This window comes from Tamandua tetradactyla, chromosome 3 (genome assembly GCF_023851605.1).
Source record: "Tamandua tetradactyla isolate mTamTet1 chromosome 3, mTamTet1.pri, whole genome shotgun sequence".
NCBI classification, from domain to species: domain Eukaryota; kingdom Metazoa; phylum Chordata; class Mammalia; order Pilosa; family Myrmecophagidae; genus Tamandua; species Tamandua tetradactyla.
The window spans coordinates 142,195,908-142,215,987 of NC_135329.1; the positions used below are offsets into that span (position 1 = coordinate 142,195,908).

Below are 20,080 nucleotides of genomic sequence, written 5' to 3' on the forward strand. Positions count from 1 at the left end.
TTCTAACCATTGCCACACATTCCTAATTGGACTTGATTTGGCCATGAAATGCCTTAATTCTGAATATATGTTTTCTCTAGCCCATAAGAATTATAGAGTAAAGAACGGCTCCTTTAAATAAGCATCTCTTTCCTTTGTATTTTTTTCCCTCCTCTACCCCCCAACTGTCACTTCCCCACACACCTTACTCACTCTGTCCTCCAGGCCATGGAGAAGACTCTTTGAGGGAATAAGAAATTATACATTTTGTGGTAGGCAGCATCTAAGCTCCAGGCTTAAGAAACCCTGGTTCTTAACACACATGCAAATAGCTGCAGGCCTGTGAAATGGATTCCTTTAGGAAAGGAGTCTCTTCACTTGCTATCCCCAGCTAACTTAGTGCTGGGTTCTACCTTTGCCTCTTCTGTGATTCTCAAAGAGTTGGTTCTCCATACGCATATTTTCCCACTTAGATAGAAAGACAGGGCTGGAGCAGGGGTGAGGGGGGCTCCATTTTAGGAGTATGGTACCAGAATTTGGGACTGTCTAAGAGTTTGCTTTGTCTTGCTCTCAGCACCTCACATCCCGTGGGGAACGTCCTCACTGCTGAGGTGGCAAGTAGAGGCCATCTTCTCTCTTTACCTCTTCAGAGCCCTACAGAACAAGCCTTGAAGAGAGACCCTGCCAGGCTGGGAATCCTCCCAGACTTTTGACCCTTGAGTCAACCAGACAAGGACATGGGGAGATTGGAGTCATCAGAGCAGCAGTGGCCAGGCCTGTTTCTGTTGCCTGGCCCTTCAGAGTGCCCTGGAATGTGCCTATTATCCAAGCTGGGTTCTTCTGCCTCCCCATCAATTTTTCGAGCCCCTGACTTCCTTCCAATGAATTCCATTTTTTGCTTAAAACTGTCTCAGTTGGTTTCTGATGACTGCAGTCAAGAACCCTGCTGATTCTAAACTCAAGGTGAATGAACCTTCTGATCGGATAGATATAAATAATATCTATTATTGGCTTTGCTTCCAACACTTCTGGTTCTGTGGTTTTGCCGTTTATTGCTCGTGTAACTTAAAAGCTTTTCATTCTAAGATAATGAATTGAAATAGTATGGCTAGAAAAAGATCAGGACAAACAATTCTAAAAGGGTCTAGCTGTGCAAATTTATTGCTCAACATAGCATCTAAACATCATAATCATAGCATTTGGGGACAGCCAAAATGATTGATTTTGCAGAAAATATTTCTTTTATTTAATTACAAGATCATATGGGTCTTTTGGCAACCAACAGATGCCAAAACAGACTTTAAGAACCATCTTGAGAAACTTGTGATTTGCTTAGTGTGCTTTTAATTTAAAGCATATGGTTTCACATTCAAATGCAGTGTCCAAAATGAAGACATTAGCAATGAATCACTCTATTGGAGGAAATGCTGTGCTCTGGGACCAGGTCTTTTGGTCTGTGTACTCAAATGGTTCTCTTTAGGCACATAAACACAAAGCAGCTTTCCCTGTTGTAGCCGGGTGTTCCTGGGATGCATGTGACATCAAAGGGCCTCACACACGAATTCCCCTGTAACATACAGTACTTGGCACTGCGGTCTGCTTCCATCTGAATAAATAGAGTACAGATTAGCCAAAGGAAAGTAGAATTGGAGTGATCAGAAGGTCCAAAAGGATCATTTGCTTTTGGCGACTCTTCTTTATTTAGTCTCTCAGTCTTCTTGCTTGGCCTGGCACTTCACAGAGACTTGGGGAATCCAGCCATCCTGTGTGGAAATTCAGAACAGCAGCTCTCCTCCTAGACACCACACTTGTGGATGAGGGCTGAGGACTGAGTTCGTTGAGACCATACATGGTCTGCCTAGTGGAGAGGGGTGGCCAGTGAAGGGAGTAGAAAACTTGGACTTTGAAATCAAATGGCCCAGATTTTTAATCACCCAGCCATTTCCAAGTTACGTGAACTTGGGCAAAATGTTTAAATCTCCTGTGTTTCAGTTTCTAAATGTGTAAGATGGGGTAATAGTACTAATCTGCCCAAGTTGTTGTGGAAATTCAATGAAATAACCCATATACAGAACTAAGCCAAGAATCAGGTACTTAGTATACTATGATAATATAATTAGCTATTATTGTAATTACTAATAAAGGCAGGGCATATTTCATCTCTGCCTCTTTGCCTCAAGCCATGTCATGCCTTTGCTTAATTCAACAAACGTTTAATAAAGCACCACCTGCAGGCTGGGTCCTGTGTTTTAAATGCTTATAGATATTTCTCATGTCCTGTGTTGCTTGAAAAATTCCTTTAGTGATTTTCTACACGTTTTCTTTAGAGTGTCCACCATCCTGGCTTCATTTCATTCTACAAGACCTCTGGGGAGACCCTTTTCATCTTCATAGTCATCTTCCATCCCCTTACCACCCAGTAGAAGGACAATAACAAGCTAAGGCATATAATTCTGGTAATAATGGGGCCACTGCTGGGTCATACTCTGGGCAGTTTGGCTGACTTAATGTCAATGGAGAGGCATTTCAAAAGGGCATCAGGACTGCTTTTATTCTCCAAAGAGTCCTGAGTAAGAAATCTCCTTTTCTCAAAAGTTTGTAATAACTCTTTACATATTAAGCATAGCTCTTTACATATTAAGCAATATATCAGTTGCTAAATATGGATGTTGCAAAATTTTCTTTTTTTCTTTCCACTTTTTTTTTTTAACTTTTTTATTGGATAGTGTGACATATATACAAAACAAAGAAATAAAAAAGCAATAGTTTTCAAAGCACTCTTCAACAAGCAGTTATAGGACAGATCCCAAAGTCTGTCATGAACCATACGATCCTCTCAGATTTTTCCTTCTAGCCGCTCCAGAATATAGGAGGTTAGAAGGCTTAAATATTTTTTTATAGCTGCAATCAACTTTTTTGCTTTCTTTTTTGTGAAAAGTAACATATGTACAAAAAAGCTATAAATTTCAAAGCACAGCACCACAATTAGTTGTAGAACATATTTCAGGGTTTGACATGGGTTACAATTCCACAACTTGCGGTTTTTACTTCTAGCTGCTCTAAGACACTGGAGACTAAAAGAGATATCAATTTAAGGATTCAGCAATCATACTCATTTGTTAAATTCTATCTTCTCTGTATAACTCCACCATCACCTTTGACCTTTCCATCCCTTTCTTTAGGGGTGTCTGGGCTATGGTCATTCTCATTTTTTCGTGTTGGAAAGATCTGTCACTAATACGGAGTAGTAAACCAATAAACACACCCTCGCAAATAGGAAATTTAAATCTCCTCTTAACTCTTCCCTTCCCCCATTATTTACTCCACCGTTGCTGTGGTAGTGCTGATGTTTTCCTTTTAAACATAGCCCATAGCATGCAATAGCAGTTTTTCCCCTGTACCCTGAACTTAAACACTTTTTGTACATGAGTCATACTTTTGAAGTAGTTCTTGCAAGAACTAATTTATATTTCTAGTGTTAATCAGTAAGACACGTAGTCTATACAACCCCTTTCAACCTTGTTCATCTTCAATATGGTAATATTACTTATAGCTCCACTAGCAAACCACCTTCACTTCTATCTATTCCCTTACATTGGAGTTCAAACTTATTAGCTAACCATTCACCCATCTCTACATTCTATTGCCTCTAAGTCCCCATATATTCTCTATTATAAGCCTCTGATTTTACCTGTACCATGGTCATAAAGGCGGAATCATACACTAGCTATCCTTTTGTGTCTGGCTTATTTCACTCAGCATTATGTCCTCAAGGCTCATCCATCTTGTCAAGTGCTTCAGGACATCATTTCTTCTTTCTACTGCACAATATTCCATTGTATATATATACCACATTCTGTTAATCCACTCATCTGTTTATGGCCATTGGGTTTGTTTTCATCTTTAGGTGAGTGTGAATGATGCTGCTATGAACATTGGTGTGCAAATATCTGTGTCATTGCTTTCAGTTCTTCTGGCTATAAACCAAGTAGTGCTATTGCTGGATCATAGGGCAACTCGATATTTATTTTCCTAAGGAACCGCCAAATAGTCTTCCACAGTGGCTGTTCCATAATACATTCCCACCTGCAGTGCATAGTGTCCCAGTTTCTCCACATCCTCTCCAAAATTTATAGTTTCCTGTTTGTTTAATTGCAGCCATTCTTATCGAAGTGAGATGGTATCTCATTGTAGTCTCGCTCTGCATTTTCTTTTAGCCAATGAAAATGAACATCTCTTCATGTGCTTTTGAGCCATCTGAATTTGCTCTTCAGAAAAAATGCCAATTCATATCTTTAGCCCAATTTATAATTGGGTTGGTTGTTCTTTTGTTGTTGAGCTGTGTGATTTCTTTGTGTATACAGGATATCAAACCTTTGTCAATATGTGATTTCCAAATATTTTTCCCCATTGAGTTGGCTGCCTCTTCACCTTTTTGACAAAGTCTTTTGAGGTGCAAAAGCATTTAATTTTGAGGAGTTCCCATTTATTTATTTTTTCTCTTGCTGCTTGTGCTTTGGGTGTAAAGTTTAGGAAGCTACCTCCTATTACTAGGTCTTGAAGATGTTTCCCTACATTTTCTTCTAGAAGCTTTATGGTACTAGTTCTTATATTTAGGTGTTTAACCACTTTGAGTTAATTTTTGTATAGGGTGTAAGGTAGGGGTCCTCTTTCATTCTTTTGTCTATTGATATCCAGTTCTTCTATGCCCAATTATTGAAGAGACTATCTTATCCCAGTTCAGAGGATTTGGGGGCCTTGTCAAAAATCAGCTGACCATAGATTTGGTGGTCTGTTTCTGTACTCTCAGTTTGATTCCATTGGTCAGTACTTCTATCTTTGTGCTAGTACCATGCTGTTTTGACTACAGTGGCTTTATAATAGGTTTTAAAGTCAAGGAGTGTTAATCCTCCCATTTCATTCTTGTTTTCTGGGAGGCTTTTAGCTTTTGAGGTCTCTTTCCCTTCCAGATGAATTTGGCAACTAGCTTCTCCAAGTCTTCAAAGTAGGTTGCTGGAATTTTGATTGGCAATGTGTTGAAACTTGGGTAGATCAATTTGGGTAGAATTGACATCTTCTTTCCCCCCTATTATTTATATTTTTAATCCATGTGTTTTATTCGTCTGTTGATAAGGTAGATAAAAAGACCATCAGACACAAGGTTTTCACAATCACACAGTCACATTGTGAAAGCTCTATCATTATACAATCATCTTCAAGAAACATGGCTACTGGAACACAGCTCTACATTCTCATGCACTTCCCTCCAGCCTCTCCATTACACCTCAGCTAAAAAGGTGATTTCTATATAATGCATGAGAATAACCTCCAGGATAACTTCTCGACTCTGTTTGGAACCTCTCAGCCATTGACACTTTATTTTGTCTCATTTCGCTCTTCCCCCTTTTAGTCGAGAAGGTTTTCTCAATTCCTTGATGCTGAGTCCCAGCTCATTCTAGGATTTCTGTCCCACGTTGCCAGGAAGGTCATGTCCCATGTAGAAAGGGGAAGGGCAGTGAGTTTGCTTGTCGCGTTGGCTGAGAGAGAGGGACCACATCTGAGCAATAGAAGAGATTCTCTTGGGAGTGACTCTTAGACCTAATTTTAAGTAGGCTTAGCCTATCCTTTGCAGCGTTCAGTTTTATATGAACCAACCCCAACACTGAGGGCTCAGCCTATTGCTTTGGTTGTCCCCACTGCTTGTGAGAATATCAAGAATTCTCCACTTGGGGAAGTTGAATTTTCCATCTTTCTCACCATTCCCCCAAGGGGACTTATGCAAATACTTTTTTATTCACTATTCAAATCGCTCTGGTATTTATTGGGGCATCACTCTGGGCAAACCTACAAAATCTCATGCCCTACTCAAGGGCATGTACTATGGTGTCTAACCCGGTTTTGATACCTACAGATATTCCACATAAGATCATTTATTCTCCTGGATTCCTCTAATAAATGGCATGGAGGTTGCTTTCAGTCCCTGCTGTTTTGTTTTTTGTTTTTTGCTCTGCAAGTAATGCTGCAATAGATATCCCTGCACATATAGCCTCCTTCTGTGCTGATGATTTTATTACTTAAAAAAACAGATTCCCATAGTGGAATTCTTTCAGCTCCTCAAATATTTCTAACTCTTTCTCACCCTAGAACTTTGCACATGCTGTTTTCTCTGCCTAAAATGCTTCATAACACTTACAACAATTAGTTAATTTATATTTATTTATAAAATTATTTAACAACTGTCTCTTTACATGAGTATACATTCATTGAGGGCTAAATCCTATTCAATCTTTAGGGGGTTTTTTTGTTTTTGTTTTTGTTTTTGTTTTTTTGCCAGCAAAAATCGTGTATTGCTCAGTTCCAAGAGTACAAATGCTGGTGTAAGAGAAGAATTTCATGACAATTACTTCAGTATCAATAGAAAGGACATCAAAGGCTGTCTGAACAGCATCATGCAGAATATGGGCAGTACAGTCCACGTGTTTCATAGAATTATTCATGCATTTAATAAACATTGTGTGCACCTCTATTCAAACATCCACCAAATTTTGTAGTTACATTATCTCCATGAAAAGCAGTATACTTTTTCTCATTAACTCCCAATTCAAGAGAATCTCTGCAAAAATTTCATGCTGTTTCTGAGGTCTCAACTCAAAGGATTTCACTAGCAATAGCCTAATAAGCTATTAATAACCTAATAAGCAAGCCTTTTGACTAGGAAAATATTACATACAGAGAATTGTTTTTCTGCATTGTGATTATTTGCATCCATGCTAAGCTGTAAAAAAAAACGAAGACTTTAGATCTTTGGTAATCTCTGTAAGAGTAAGTGGAGCTATTGCATTTTTTTATTATTGCAGTAGATCGCTTGCAGTATGTTCAAACAGCCATTGAGGCTAAAAGACTAATGATGATATACAGTTTGGAAGTCTATTACAACTTCTCTTGTGATTAATTTATCTTCTCTACCTGACTTTCTCTTTCAAAACGTTATTATTTTATCAGTTTCTTTGGTGCTAGTTAAGAAACTCACACTTTTTTTATGCTTAGCTGTTAATATGCTGGTTTATATCAGACTTTCTGCCATTTACTTCATGATATTGAATGAACATATTGCTCAAATGGCTATTATGCTCAAAGATCTGAGAAAGGACTTTTTCCTTGTTGAGTATATGTCGCCTGTTCAGAAAATTCAAGTGAAATTTGTACCTGCCTTTCGACATTTGGGGGGCTCAACTGTACACAAATAAAAAAATATACATAATAGCAACAACCACAAAGTTGAAAAGATTGAATTTGATAATTTCACAACCACACAGTGTCTTTTGCAAATTGAAACTCCTAACTAACCTTGAACTATTGAAAGGATTGTGAATTTTTGTTTGTTTCTTTTGTTTTTGTTTTTCTGGCTTACTTTTTAAAATTTTTTTATTAAGTTTTAAATTTTTTTTTAAATATATGACAACAAAGAAACACAAACATTCTTAACATATGTTCTACATGTATACTTAGTAATTCACAATATCATCACATAGTTGCATATTCATCATCATGATCATTTCTTAGAACATTTGCATCAATTCAGAAAAAGAAATAAAAAGACAACAGAAAAAAAATCATACATACCATACCCCTTACCCCTCCCTTCTTTTTTTAATTTATTTATTTTTTATTTATGATGCATAGCCACATACAAACACATTCTTATCATATGATCATTCCGTTCTTGTTATATAATCAATAACTCACACTCTCATCACATAGTTGTATATTCATCATCATGATCATTTCTTAGAACATCTGCATCAATTCATAAAAAGCAATAAAAAGAAGATGGAAAAAAATTCATACATGCTATACCCCTTACCCCTCCCCTTCACCAATCACCATTTCAAGCTACTAAATTTATTTTAACATTTGTTCCCCCTATTATTTATTTATTTTTAATCTGTATGTTTTACTTTTCCATCAATAAAGTAGACAAAAGGAGCATCAGACACAAGGCTCTCACAACCACACAGTCACACTACGACAGCCATATCATCATACAATTATCTTCAAGGAACATGGCCACTGGAGCACAGCTCCGCATTTTCAGGCAGTTCCCTCTTGCCTCTCCATTACATCTTGACTAACAAGGTGATATCTATTTAATGCGTAAGAATAACCTCCAGCATAACCCCTCGACTCTGTTTGGAATCTCTCAGCCACTGACGCTTTATTTTGTCTCATTTCTCTCTTCTCCCTCAGCCCCTTGATGCTGAGTTCCAGCTCATAGAATTGACATCTTAACTATATTTAGCCTTCCTATCCATGAGCAGGGAATGTCTTTCCACCTATATACATCTTCCTTGATTTCTGTTAGCAATGTTATGTAGTTTTCTGTGTACAAGTCCTTTATGTCCCCAGTTAAGTTCATTCCTAAGTACTTGATTCTTTTACTTAATATTTTAAATGAAACTTTTGCCTTAACTGACTCCTCAGTTAGGTCATTGCTTGTATATAGAAATGTGACTGATTTGTGCACATTAATTTTATATCCTACCACCTTGCTGAATTTATTAGCTCAAGTAACTTTGCTGTAGATTTCTCAGGATTTTCCAAGTATAGTATCATGTCATCTACTAATTATGGAAGTTTTACTTCTTCCTTTCCAATTTGGATGCCTTTTATTTCTTTATCCTATCTGATTGCTCTGGCTAGAACTTCTAGCACAATGTTGAATAATAGTGGTGACAGTGGGCATCCCTGTCTCATTTCTGATCTTAGGAAGAATGCTTTCGGTCTCTCTCCATTGAATACAGTGTTGGCTATCAGTTTTTCATATATTCCCTTTATCATATTGAGGTAGTTACCTTTGATTCCTATCTTTTGGAGTGTTTTTATCAGAAAAGGATGTTGAATTTTGTCTAATGCTTTTTCAGCATCAGTCAAGATGATCATGTGATTTTTTTCCCTTTCCATTTGTTAATGTGCTGTATTACATTAACTGATTTTCTTGTGTTGAACCATCCTTGCATTCCTGGTATAAATCCCACTTGGTTGTGGTGTATAATTCTCTTAATGTGTTGTTGGATTCAATTTGCTAGTATTTTGTTGAGAATTTTTTTCATCTGTGTTCATTAGGAAGATTGGCCTGTAGTTTTCCTTCTTATAGCATCTTTACCTGGTTTTGGTATTAAAATGATATTAACTTCATAAAATGAGTTAAGTAGAGTTCCTTTCTCCTCAATTTTTCAGAAAAGTTTGAGCATGATTGGTGTTAGTTCTTTTTGGAATGTTTGGCAAAATTCCCTTGTAAGCCATCTGGCCCTGGGCCTTTCTTTGTAGGAAGATTGTTGATGACTGATTGAATCTTTTCACTTGTACTTGGTTTGGTGAGGTCCTCTATTTCTTCCTGAGTCAGTGTAGCTTGTTTGTATGTTTCCAAGGATTTTCCATTTCGTCTAAATTGTCTCTTTGTTGGCATGTAGTTGTTCATAGTATCCTCTTATGATTTCTTCTATTTCTTCAGGGTCTGTGGTAACACATCCCTTCTCATTTCTGATTTTGTTTATTTGCCTCCTCTCTCTTTTTTTCTTTGTCATTCTTGCTAGTGGCCCATCAATTTTATTGATTTTCTCAAAAAACCAACTTTTGGTTTTATTGATTCTTTCTATTGGTCCTTTGTTCTCCCATCATTTAACTCTGCTTTAATCTTTGTTATTTTTCTTCCTCTATTTGCTTTGGGATTAGTTTGCTATTCTTTCACAAGTTCCTCCAGTTGAGCATTTAAGTCCTAGATTTTTGTTCTTTCTTGTTTTTTAATATAGGCATTTAGGACAGTAAATTTTCCCCCTCTCACCCCAGCCTTTGCTGCATCCCATAAATTCTGATAAGTTGTATTCTCATTTTCAATTGTCTCCAGATAGCTACTGATTTTTCTAGCAATTTCTCCTTTGACCCACTGATTGATTAAGATTATGTTATTTAATCTCCATATATTTGTGAATGTTCTCATTTTTTTGTTTTTGTTTTTGTTTTTTGGTGGTTATTGAAATCCATCTTCATTCCATTGTGATCAGAGAAAGTGCTTTGAAAATTTCAATATTTTTAAATTTATAAAGACCTGTTTTGTGCCCCAGCGTATGATCTATCCTGGAGAATGTTCCATGAGCACTAGAGAAGATTGTCTATCCTGGTGTTTGGGGATGAAATGACCTATATATGTCTGTTAGGTCTAATTCATTTATCAAGTTGTTTAACTGCTCTGTTTCCTTCTTGACCTTCTGTCTGCTTGTTCTATCTATAGAGGAGAGTGGTGTATTGAAGTCTTCTACTGTTATTGTTAAAACATCTATCACTCTCTTAAGTTTTGCCAATGTCTGTCTCATGTACATTGGGAGTGTATACATTTATGATTGTTATATCTTCTTGGTGAATTGTCCCTTTAATTAATAAATAGTGTCTTTCTTTGTCTCTTATGCTATCTTTACATTTAAAGTCTATTTTGTCTCATATTAATAAAGCTACTCCTGCTTTCTTTTGGTTACAACTTGCATGGAAAATCTTTTTCCATCCTTTCACTTTCAGCCTATTTGTATCCTTGTGTCTAAGATGAGTCTCTTGTAGGCAGCATATAGCTGGATTATATTTCTTATGTTTTTATTTTATTTTTTATTTTTCACATGGGCAGGCACCAGGAATCAAACCCGGGTCCTCTGGCATGGCAGGCAAGCATTTTTGCCTGCTGAGCCAGCGTGGCCCACCCTGGATTATATTTCTTAATCCATTCTGCCAATCTGTATCTTTTAATTGGTAAATTTAGTCTGAATGTTAGTTTGAACGTTTAGTTTGAACGTTAAGTTCAAAGTTATTACTGAAAAGGCATTTCTTGAATCCACCGTCTTATCTTTTGGATTTTATTTGTCAGATCTATGTATTCTTTTCCCTCTTTCTTTTTTTATCCTTTAATTTACCCTTACTGGTACTCTTCAGCTTATGCCCTCCTCCAGACCTCCCTCTGCTGTCTTTTCTTTTTTCAACTGGCAGATCTCCCTTTAGTATTTCTTGTAGGGCCAGTCTCTTGTTGACAGATTCTTTCAGGACTTGTTTATCTGTGAAAACTTTAATCTCTCCCTCAATTTTGAAGGACAGTTTGACTGGGTACAGAATTCTTGGCTGGAAGTCTTTCTCTTTCAGGATCTTAAATATATCCTACCACTGCCTTCTCACCTCCATGGTGCCAGTTGAGTAGTCTGAACTGTCTTATGTGGTTTCCTTTGTATGTTGTAAATTGTTTCTTTCTTATCACTTTCAGAATGTTCTGCTTTTTTTCAACATTTGACAAACTGATTAGTATGTGTCTTGGGGAAGGCTATTTGGATTTATTCTGTGTGGAGTTCATCAGGCTTCTTTGACTTGTATATGTATGTCCTTTATAAGGGTTGGGAAATTTTCCCCCATTGTATCTTCAACTACTCTTCCTATCCCTTTACTCCTCTCTTCTTCTTCTGGGACACCAGTGATTCTTATATTTGTGAGCTTTGTTTTGTCTATCATTTCCCTGAGATCCAGTTCAAATTTTTCCATCTGTTTTGCTATTTGCTGTCTTGAGTGTTCAAAACCTATCATCCTGTCTTCTATATCACTTATTCTTTCTTCCTTCTCTTCAAATCTGCTGTTGTGTGCCTCTGGTGTATTTTCTATTTGGCCAACAGAATCTTTCATCTGTGTGACATCTACTATTTTTCTATTCATTCTTTCAAATTACTCTTTATGCTCTTCTACTCTCTTCTTAATCTCCTTTTTTCATTAGCCATCCCACTTATTTTGTTAAGTCAAGTTATATGAACATCTTTGATTAGTTGTCCCAATATCTTTGTCTCCTCTAGTGTTTTAATTTGGTCATTAGGCAGGGCTATATCTGTCTACATTGTGGTATGCTTAGTGATCGTCTATTGCTTTCATCGCATGTAAATATCTTGATTGATTTACTTTGGGAGTTGATTTCCTTCAGTAGTCTAAGGCCTTGTGTTTGTGGGGTGGATGTGTATCAGGATGTAGGGTACGGGAGTGCATGACAGTGTGGTGATGCATGGCAACACAGGTGTAGGCTCAGGTTGGGGATGTTATGCTGGTGCTTGTGAATGTCATTACCCAGTGGCCAGGGAGGATGTAGTTGTATGGGTGGACAGGTCTGGGGGGAGTAGCCCTGGTGTGCACAGAGCTATGGCAATGGGTCAGTGTTGTGCCTTAATGGGGTGGGGGTGGATGGGACCTGTTGCCAGGTAAACGCTTTCTCAGAGCTGGGAAGCGTGACTGAAGGCCTTGTGCATGCACGGGTCTAGGACTGCCATAAACTGATGTTCCCAGAGCTGACGGGTGTGACTGGGGGCCAAGCACATGCACAAGTCTAGGAGTGCCATAAACTAATGTGCAGAGCTTTACAGGGGTGGGGGGTGGGGGTGAGCCTGTGCGACACTATGTATGGGGCACAGGTGTAGCCTGGGTATGGAGGTTAGTGCTTGCAGCCTTTATGCACTGGCAACACCCTGCAGGGAGTAGGGAGGGGGAGGTAGTGCCTGGGAAGGGTGCAGGAAAGGTGGGTTGGGCTTCACTTGGGGTGGGGGTGGGGAGCAGATACGCACACTGACTGTTGGTGGGGTGAGAGCGCTTGGAGCACGGGGAGTGGGGGTGGGTGGCAGGGTTCAGGTGTGTGGAGTATGTGGTGAGTTGGGGGTCACAGGGCTGCACTGATGAGGGTGGCGCATTCATGGAACATGGATTGGCTTACTTCCTTGTCCCTGTCTCCCCATCTGTGCATTCCTGTGGGTTCCATGCTTCCACGTTAGGCTCCAGTTTTCTGCTTCTCAGTTGCTCAGCTTTTGCAACTAAGACCACCCTATGTGGTGCAGAAGACTCTCCTAGGTCAGTTGCACTCTTGAATCGCCATCACAGTCACCCTCCCGTCCCTTCTCTAACTTTTCCTTGGAGCAAGGCTAAACTTGATCTACCTTATTCAGCCATCTTCCCAGAACTCCCACTTTATTTTTCTTTTAATTTTGTTTTGGGTTGTTTTGTCCATGGTGTCGTAGGGTTTTTTGTTTTGTTTTTTAATTGTGAATTTTTTTTCATTTTAATAGAAACCATTTAATCTTCTTTTTTAGAATGTCTGCCTTTTAACTCATGCTTAAAGAGATTTTTCCTACTCCGTGATTATATATTCACCCACATCTTCTTTTATCATTTAAAAGTATTTTTAGTATTTAGATTCAATATAATTATTCTTCAACTATCTTTAAACTATCTAGAATTCATCTCACACAATTTATTAACTTCATAAGTCAACAATCATTGTTGATTATTTTCCCTTCTTGGAGGTCTTTCCTTGCTACTTATAACAGTGATGGCTCATGGAAGCCATCAGTGAAAGAACAGAAAAGCAATCCATTCTATATAAGCAACAGAGAACTCTGAGGACAGTTACTTCCTTGTTTATATGGTTTAACTATTTATTGTGATACCTTTGTGGTTTAACCTTTCTTTTTGGTTTCCTGCTGCCCTTGTAAAAAATTTTTGAATACAGATTAAGTCACTGTTAATTAATGGAATTGTGTCTTAATTCACAAAGGTGCTAAAGCAGAAAAAAAAAAAGGTGCCTCATTCTTAGGTCGTGCTTTTTTGTTTCTCATGTTCTCATTCTAGCTTTCATCACCACAGTCTGAATTATTGCAGTGTCCTTTTTGCTTCTTTCCCTCCTTTCTCACCTCTGATTCTTTCTACATGCCATTGCCAGATCAATTATTATATGTCATTCTCATGATTAAATCTTCAGTGGCTCTCCAGAGTCCATAGGATCAAAGAAAAAATCTTTAAGAATGGTTTAAAAATCAAACTGTATTTTTTATGTTTCCAACCTCAAAGCTCCACCTTTCTCTCCCTGAAACACCGTTGCCTAATTAGCGGTGATACCACTAATACATTACTGTTCCAAAAATACATTAATTAGGCCCATTAAAAAATGTCTCCTAAATAAAAGTAGTATTATTATTTGAATTTGAAAATGTTAATTGTCCATGTAACATAAAGTGAAAGAAAGCATCTTTAGAAACTTTTGCTTTTTAAAAAAAATCTAGTAGCATATAATCCAAGAAAAAAAATCCCAAGCATTTGCTATATAAGCCATTTGATGGTCTAAATAATATCCTCTTTATTCTATGGGGTTTTTTTCTAAATATCTTAACACTTAATATTTTTCCTTATTATATCCATGGCATAAAGGCTAGGCTTGGTGAAACCCTCAGATTTCACACATGGAAGAGTCACAAAAATGTTGGCCATCTTCCCTCATCACAAAAACATGTATTATGAGTTGGAAATAGTAGCAATTCCCAATCCAACTGTCTTTGAGAATTGGAGAGATGATTATTTAATGCTGTGTAAAGTGTTTGTATATTTGCAGGTAAGGGTTTTGTATAGCCAGTTAAGAACTTTTTTTTTTAATATGGAATGCTTCACAAATTTGCATGTCATCCTTACACAGGGGCCATGCTAATCTTCTCTGAATTGTTCTAATTTTAGCATAGGTGCTGTCAAAACAAGCACAAGAACATTTTTTATTTCATGATTTTAAAATACTCAGAAAAATGTAAATGTTCTTCAGTGGAGGACTTGGTAAGTAATAGGACATCAATATAATGGAATACTATGAAGCCATGAAAAAGGAAGAGCTCTATCTATGTTTATTCCTGTAGAACAACCTCTATGTTATATGGAATGTGAAAAAAAAGCAAGGTGCAGAGTATATATATATGCTGGTATTTGAGCAGTTTTTCTTTTTAACAGGCAGGAAATGTAGTTTTACAATTGGATACACATATATATTTTCACGCATGATGTTAACGGCAGTGGATTCCTCTAGAGCAGGGATGAGGGTTCTGGGGAGGATTTACTTTCCATTCTTTACTCTTTTTTTGCTGCCTGACATTTTTTTAAAAAACCTAATGTGCAGGAATTTTTCAATTAAAATATTAATTAAAAGGTTTTTAATTAAAATTTGTAATGAAATTTCACTCTCATTTAATAACCCTTAAGATAAGAGGGAAGCAAACTGCACCAAGAGATATAGAAACCAACTAGGTCAGAATTTTGGAATTATAAAAAAATAAAACTTCTTAAACAGAGGAACATTCTTCAATGACTGCATGTCTTTCAGAACTTAAGGGACAAAGAAGATAAAATAAGGATTAAAAAAGCTATATTAATTAAAGCAGTCCAAACAGACTCCCTCCAGAAATATAGGGGGGAAAAGTGGAGAAGATGATGCCTAGAGAAAGTGGTATTTCATAAAGAGACTACATAAGGCAAGGGTGAAAAATTACAGCTTGTTAACTAGTTTTCAAGCCTCTATTTCTTTTGAAGATAGAAAACACTCTAATAACTTCCAGGTAAGCTCAATCATTTCTAGGATTCAGAGTCACTCTTTAATAGTTAACTTACGATTATCCTCCCTTATCCTTCTTTTCATATCCCCTTCTTAGCCAAAACTTTTGAAAATTTTTTACTGTATACGTTGCCTATATGTCCTCCCTTACAGAACCCACTTTGGTCCCACCACTCCCCTGAAACACACTTGTCAGCGTCTCCAAAGACCTCCACATTACTAGATCCAGAGGACTTTCTCTGTCCTTTTCTTATTCTCCTCAGCAACTTTGGCAGGGCTGACCACCATGGCCTTCTTAAAACTCACTTTTTCCACTCCTATGCAAACTTGCTATCTTGGCTTTCTCACATCATTGTGGCTACTCTTTGTTCCCCACCAAACCTCCAAATGTTAAAGTTCCTCAGGCATCAGAGAAGAACCTTTCTTTATATTCCTTCTACATTAATTTCCCAAGCCTAACATTCCAGTGATACATTGATGACTCCACAGTTCAGATCTCCAGCCCAGACTGTTTCACTGGATTCTAGACGATCTCTAGCTTCTCTCTTGACATTTTCACTCACATGTTTCATAGGCATCCCATACATAACATATCCAAAACTGAATTCTTGATTTTCTCCCTGCCTCAGAAACTTGAATTCTCCCTTGGTGTTCCCTATTACAATAAATGACATTACCATCCACCCAAGGACCCTAGCCAGAAGTCTGGAAGTCATTCTTTATCACTCCCTTTCCTTCACCCTCACCTGTAGTATATCAGCCAGTTCTACTGGTTTGATCTTATAAACATATCTTAATTTTGTCCATTTCTCTTCCTCTTCATGCTACAACCCTGGTCCAAACAACCATCACTTCTGCTCTACAGTCCCCTCCTCGCTAGTCTACTTGATTTCACTCTGTCACTACTTGTATGTGCTCACATCAGAACGATCATCTTAGAGAAATAACCTGCCTCTTGTCTTGTCCTTTCTCGTCCTCCTTCAGTAGCTTCACACTGTACTTAAAATAAAATTCAAACCCCCTCCTGTGGTCATTAAAGCCTTGCATGACCTGTCCACAACCTGTTTCCCCAATTTTATCTTATGTCAATTGTCCCCTTTCTCACAACAGTTCAACCACATTGACCAGATCTTGTCTGCTTCAAGAACATGGATAGGATATTTGCTTCTGCTGTTCTCTCAGCCTGGAATATTCCCTTTACTCTCTTGGTTGGCTCTTGTCACCCTCAGGCCTCAGCCTAACTGTCACCTTCTCTCAGAGAGGCCTTCGCCAAACACCCTATCCTCTATAATTCTGATTCAAAACAACCTATTTGTTCCCTTATTTGTACTTAGCATAATTTGTAATAATTTATCTATTGTTAGTTTAACATTATCACTAGAATGAGTGAAAACTCCATGAAGGCAGGAGTGGTGTCTGTTTTATTTACCAATCCATGTGGAAACTGATACATGGAAAACATTCCATTGATAATGGGAATTGCTATGGATTTAGGAATGTGGTATTTTTCAAACATTATTTTAATCTTATCTTACTACAGTGTTCCTTAAAAGAAAGAAAAAATAATAAATATGCTCTTCTCTTAATAAATATAGTGTAGAAAGAAAAATGTTCATGAAGAGAAATTATATTCTTATTCTTCTCAATTATATTAAATTGAATCATATGAGATTGCTGATATTCAACCATTTTGACCCACAGAAATAGTAATTGCATAATGTGTAAAATAGTAAGCAAAGAAAGTATGTTTAGTTTAACTATTGTATCAGTCAAGATAGATTAGATTATGCTGCAGAAACAAGCCAATCCCACATTTTAGGGGTTTACGATCACAAAGGCTCTGTCCTCCCTCATTGTACACCAGTACGGGTCCACTGTGGCTCTACTGTAAGTCATCATCACTCCAGGATCCAGGATAATGTAGCAATTTCCATCTAGATCATTGCTGGTAGTGGTGGCAGAGAATTGGCAAACCACATTCTAGCTTCTACTGAGAATCATATTACTTCAGCTCCACTTTTCACTGGCCAGAGGAAGTTGTGTGACCACTCCTGAGTTCATTGGAGCAGGGATGAGAATCTTTTCACTAGGAGAGGCACTTTGGAAATAGAAGCATTGATATTTAGTATAAAAATAATACAATCTAACATAGCCATCCTGAGCAGTGACCACTTTCACCTGATAGTAGCTGTCTTAGGTTGCCAGAGTTTCTATGACAAATATTACACAGTGGGTTGACTTAAACAACAAGAATTTATTGGCTTACAATTTGGAGGCTAGAAGTCCAAAATCAAGATGTCAGCAAGGCCATAGTTTCTCCGGGAGTTGGTAGTATTCGGGTGAGCCAATCCAATGACTTTAATTATTCTTTGCATCACGAGACTGATTTAGTAGGCGAGAAAGCCTCCAGAAAGGTATCTGATTCCAGGCACATGGCTGGTTCCGAGTACATAGCTCACCAGAGATCTATCACATCACTCACATGACAATCTCTGCTTTTTCTCTATATTTTCTTGTTCTGGCTTCTCCTGACTGACTGCATCCAAATTTCCTCCTTCTATAAGGCCTTCAGTTATACAGATCATAATTCACTTTAGCCACACCTTAACTAATAATAATATCTTCAAAAGGTCCTATTTACAAATGGGTTCATACTCACAGAAACATGGATTAAGATTTGAACTTGTCTTTTGTGGGGTACTTGATTCAATCCCTAACAGTAGCTAAATCTAAATTTCAGGTATGTGTCCTAGCAGTAAATAGGACTACACTTATGCCATTTAGCCTATTTTTAAAATCAATTATTATATACTAAAATACCTATATTAGTATTATGACCTGTTTAGCATTTTATAAGTAATGGTGTAGGTTTCTTTTATTCCATGGAAACTCGAGGTGAAGGCAAAAGCTTGACTGTAGAAATCAGGAATTCTAAAGAGTGACAGAAATCTCTCTACTTTGACTTTTTGCTTGTTGATTTATGTGATAGATTTATTTGATGGAGAGGAATAATATCATTTGGGGGTCACTGGACTTTGATGTACTGTTTTAAACATGGACATGTTTAAAGCCACTTGTAGGCAAAATCCAGGGATGTTTAAGAAATTGCCTGAAATTTGAAATCAGGTACTTTTCTGGAAGCTTTCTATTCTGCTAAGTTAGTCATGTGAGCGAAGAACAGTTTGAGGCATTAGACTGGCTTGGGAACATCTGGATTCTGCTGCTAATTTCATTATTTACTTGCTATGTACCTTCTTTTTCTACCAGGTATAGATGCTTAGAGTAAGTGTCATATACTTCTCAGTACAGTTCATTGACTATGAAAGAACTGATAATAAATTAATAGATATTAAACGTATGGTACTTAGTAAGCATTAATTTGACTTCTCAGTTGTATTATACAAGAATGGAGATCCCAAAGCCCACCCAGTTTCCATAAATGATAGGCAGCATTTCTCACATCTTTACCATTGCTTCTCCAGAGCCGGTACTGCAGTCTAAATGTCTTTTTTGTAGAAACTCTTGCAAAGACATTACCCAGTAAAACACCACCACCACATGAGTCTTCCCATGACCCCAGTGTGCTCTGACTGACTCACCCAAGTCCCAAGTGTAATGTTTTCAGTGTTCCTAACCACTCTCAAGTGAAATTAAAGTCAAAGATGCAAATCAAGAGAAAACTAGAAGCATCCCAGGGCCCACAAATAAAAAGGTAATTATCTAAGGAAAACTACAAGAAAGACTTTGGTTTTCCACACAAATTTCCTCCCCAGGCTATTAGCTATGTCGTATGTGGGTCTGGTCGATACATTAGCGCCTGAGAACCAAAGTCCCTTGGAATAAATTAATCTGTCAGGGAAAGGAATAAACAAAGAACAAATTAACATGCTTTAAGATGTTGCTTAAATTTTCATAAATATAGACCTTGAGATGGGATGATGAGTTCCCAGGAGCCAGAACTAATATTTGGTTGTAATTAAGAGTTGCTCTTTCATGTTTCATCTAACATAGGTGGGAAATCACCACATGCTTGCTGAATTCCTTGCTCATGCTTCCTTACAAATGCCTCTGTTTACTTCATTAATAAGAAATGGATGGCTCACACATTACACTGGGAAACTTAGATTGTTTCAGCTGTAGCTAATATTAAAATAATGAAATGCCATGGACACACACGCGCGCACACACACACACACACACACACCATATAAGCCAAGTACTCATTCCTGCAGGATCTCCATACAGTATTCAGCGGCTCAAAAAGATCCAACAGCCTAACACCTAGGAGACTAGACCATCCAAGACCTAGGCATTGCTGACGACAGACACAGCGGGTTAGCTCTGTGTGCAAGTATGGAGCATCAGTGCTGATGATTTGCAGAAAGGGCAGGAACTGTGTAAGTCACTCATTTATGAGGACCAGGTATCACAAACAAATGTGCTGAAATGCAATTTATGGAGGTTTAAACGGGGTCCTTAAGCCACTATCTCTCCATCTCTGGCAGTCATTTCCAATGCTGGTAAAATGGCCACTGCCAGCCCCAAGTAGAACTCAAAAGCCCAAAGAATGAGGGCTCACTCCCTTCCAGTGCCCACATCTCAAATCTGCCAGAAGAACAGTGGCCTTGCCAGACTGTGTGCCCATTCCTGAACCAATCACTGCAGGCAGAAGAAAGGGGT

General features: G+C 37.8%; 1 protein-coding gene and 1 non-coding gene across 2 annotated transcripts in view; one reads left to right on the plus strand and one right to left on the minus strand.

Annotated features, from left to right (window-relative positions):
• Window positions 1-20,080, plus strand: part of MYO3B (myosin IIIB) — a 510,258-nt gene that overhangs the window by 469,959 nt on the left and 20,219 nt on the right. The window lies entirely within an intron of this gene.
• Window positions 14,456-14,562, minus strand: LOC143678446 (U6 spliceosomal RNA). The gene has a single exon (XR_013173256.1). It is a non-coding gene; the product is annotated as a U6 spliceosomal RNA (small nuclear RNA).